The sequence below is a fragment of the Rhineura floridana genome, chromosome 14 (assembly GCF_030035675.1).
Source record: "Rhineura floridana isolate rRhiFlo1 chromosome 14, rRhiFlo1.hap2, whole genome shotgun sequence".
NCBI lineage: Eukaryota > Metazoa > Chordata > Lepidosauria > Squamata > Rhineuridae > Rhineura > Rhineura floridana.
In genome coordinates this window covers 34,327,209-34,330,991 of record NC_084493.1, presented here as the reverse complement: position 1 = coordinate 34,330,991, position 3,783 = coordinate 34,327,209, and the positions used below count along the sequence as shown (strand labels likewise).

Below are 3,783 nucleotides of genomic sequence, written 5' to 3'. Positions count from 1 at the left end.
GTTACGGCATATGACATGACCAGAAATGAAGCAGTGCGACCACCCCAAAACATTTGCAAGCACAAATAGTATTGAAAGTTGGATGGTGTGTGACCATCCCAAGGGCACCATCAGTACAAATAATCATGAATATGCAATGAAAGGGACCTTCACACATCCAGGCACTTCTCGGCACTGCACTCTGGCTAGTGTGAGCTGTATTCCTAGCTCGACTCCAGAAATACCAACTAGGTCACATTAGCACAGTACATTTATTCCACTATTATTCCAGTTTAAACAGTCATGGCTTCCCCCAAAGAATCCTGGGAAGTGTAGTTTGTGAAGGGTCCTGAGAGGCCTCTATTCCCCTCAGAGAGCTACAATTCCTTGAGTGGTTTCACAATCAATCCCTCTTCCCAGAGAACTCTGGGAACTTCAGGTCTGCAAGGGGAATTAGGGTCTCCTAGCAACTCTCAGCACCCTTTGCAAACTACACTTCCCAGGTTTCTTTGGGGAAAGCCATGACTGTTTAAAGTGGAATAATAGTGGAATAAATGTACTGTGTTAATGAAGCCCTAGGCATCAATACCCATTGAACAAGTGCATTCCACTGCCACACTATACAAAAAACATCACAAAGTGGCCCTCTTGTTCACAATTATTTGCCCAGTCACAGTGCCATTTTAGTTAGCTGAGAGCATCACGTGAAAAATTTGCAAACACAAAGGAGACATCATTCAAAGCAAAATAATTCCCTGCCTCTTGGAGGAAGAAGATGGTTGGCGTGAGGTTGGGAGGGAATACTTGTCCACTTTGAATGAAAGCTAAGGGCTTTATACAAGAGCATTTTCCCCAGTACAAGAAAGGAAGCCTAACAACTTTCTGGAGGCTTTGTGTACAAAGCACCTCTATAAGTGAGTAATTGTGCGCTGTTTGAATATCTCCCTACTGGAAAATCAAAATGCACAACTTCTAGGTATTGCTGAAATTATTTTTCCTTCTCAGAATTCAAGGCTATGGGTGGTGGTTTTCTTTATATCTGATAAACAAGGGGGAACTGCAGCCAAATTTTGCAGTGTGGAGCAGGGGTGGGGTAGACATTCCATTCAGTTTGCATTTAAAGGTGCACCTAGCTAATTCACACTTCCTGAAACACAGCTATCCTTCAACCTTTGCATTTTTCTGAATTTTGCAATGCTGTTCTCCAGCCAAGTAATGTGTATTAAAACGCATGTACAAAAGTTATCACATAAATGAAAATATTAAATGAAAATAACTTTCAAAAATGCATTATAGTAGGGAAATTGCTTTGCAATAGTCTGCGTATTATGCAAAAAATATGTGTATTCATACTGATATGCTGGTTAATTTTCATGAAGACTTCAACAGCAACAAAAATCTGAAAACTGATATGGAAGCGTGGAGCCAGTGCTTAAAGCTTCAGACTGGAAAAGACTGGAAAAATGAGAAAGGGAGAGAGACCTAAATGGGTGTATTTGCCCATCCCTAATGTGGGGTGTTTCTCTACAGAGTCTCAGCCACTCCATTCCTGCTCCCCCCAGCTTGCCATCCCCAGCCAGGACCCCATGCTCACTGAGCTTGCTCAGCCATCATTGAGCTGTTTTTGAGGGTCTTTATTTATTCATTGGTAGTTCTGTAAACCTTGAGACGGCTTCAGGCTTGCTGGTGCCTCCGTTTGTGGCACTGGTTTGCTACACTCACTGCCTAAACGGAAATAGAGGGAGTGATAATTTGAGTTTGGCAGTACTTATATACATAGATATGAATATACAGAATCAGATAGGATGGCAGGACTTCAAAAACAGAATCCGCAATTTTCAGAAATAACGAGCTACAAATTGAGAGGGAAAAAAGATTACTGGATTCTGGTGAAAGTAACAGCAGAATGAGAGGAGGTGGAGAAATGAAAAATTTATTTATATTTATTTATTAATTAAATTTATTTATTTATTATTATTATTTATTTATTAAAGAGTAGATTACTGAAGAGTAGATTACTGAAATTAATCCTAATTTCCACACACAGAGAGACAGGTATATTTAGCTCATATGCCCTATCGTATTTGCTGCTATATTCATCTTGTTCCTAAACACTGGCTGCATTGTTTGTGGAGCGTTTGCTCAGTCAGTACTATCCACCGTCATGACCATCATCTGTTCAAGCTGCACACACCCCCATCCCCTGAAACAAATGGGTGTAAATGGTGCACGGACATTACATAGGTATAGGGTTGCCAGGCTCAGGGCCTGACTCTGATCCTGTATCTTTAGGAGAAGAGAAAGTCAGCCAAGTGCAGGTGTTCTTGCAACACTGTAATGGGAAAAACCACAAGGTGGAATTCTCCCTTCCCCCTGCACAACTTTTAAAGACCTCTTGGTTGCCAGGCCCAGCCTCTCAGAGGTCTTCTGTATCTTTAAAAGTTGTGCAGGGGGGAGGAAGAATTCCACCTTGTGGTTTTTCCCATTACACTGTTGCAAGAAAACCTGCACTTGGCTGAATTGTCTCTTCTCCTAAAGATACAGAATCATTCTCAGGCCCTGAACCTGGCAACCCTACTTAGGTACTCTGTACCATGCATTTTTTCACACCTCTCTGATGCACAGGAAGAGATGATTCTTGCCCTGCTAACAATGGCCACAACAAGAAAAACTCCACCTCCTAAACCTTCGTTTGGGGGGGAGAGAGAAGAGGATGCATGGATGTAAAAATAGTTTAGACAGGAGAGAAGTGGTGGACAGCGGGGAAGGGGAGAAATTAAATTAAGTTCACATTTAAAGGGGCATCTACCAAATCTGCACTTTCTGAAACAATGCATGAGATGCACACAGCAATCCTCTGGAATCCGCACTTATCCAAATTTCATGATGCAATTCTAGGTCCAATTTATGTTTACAAAAATGCATATATTAAGAGAAAGCGTGCATGAAAATAAATATATTCATGAAAATAACATACAAAAGGGGAACATATTAGGGGAAAATGCTTGTGAAAATGTGACTAAACTGCACTCAAAAATGTGTTTATTAGGAGAAATTCACACTAAAATGCTGATGAATTTTCATGTGGATTTTTTAAAAACAAAAACAAAAAACTGCAAGAATTGCTCAAATTGCTGCAAGAATGTGGAGAACTGAATTTAAGATTGGAAAAATGAGAAACTGAGAGGACCGAAATGGGCAGATCTTTCCAACCCTAGTTGTGAGTAAAAGAGTAGCCTCATGGCCAGTTGTGAGGATGGTGGTGGCTATTTATTATCATCATCATTAGATTTATTAATCACTTGTTTCATAGAGGTCTCCAAGCAACTTTGTTTTTGTTATATGCCTTCAAGTTGATTATGACTTATGGTGACCCTATGAATCTTTTTCGGATATATTCACAGGGTTTTCATGGTAAGAGGTATTCAGAGGTGGTTTATCAATGCCTTCCTCTAAGCCTACGGCACCCAGTATTCCCAGGCGGTCTCTCATCCAAGTACTAATGAGGCCTGATTCTGCTTAGCTTCTGAGATCAGATGAGATCGGGCATGTTCAGGGTAGTATGGCCATAGTCCAAGCAACTTATAACATATTTAAAAAGATAAACATAAATGCATTACAATATTGTACATTCATCCAAAAACACATGCAATTCATCTTAAAAAATCCAAAACCAGGCTAGGAGGGAAGGAGAACGGGAGAGGGAGAATGAATAGCAGAGACAGTGCTATGGTGAACAACAGAGGACGTGAGGAGATTTTCCCATAGCCCATTGATGGAAGAGGTGAAGAGTTAATTCAATTA

The 3,783-nt window shown here is 40.6% G+C and overlaps 1 pseudogene; it reads right to left on the bottom strand.

Moving 5' to 3' along the window:
- Window positions 1-3,434: 3,434 nt before the first annotated feature.
- LOC133370080 (5S ribosomal RNA) lies at window positions 3,435-3,553 on the bottom strand (annotated as a pseudogene).
- Window positions 3,554-3,783: the final 230 nt, after the last annotated feature.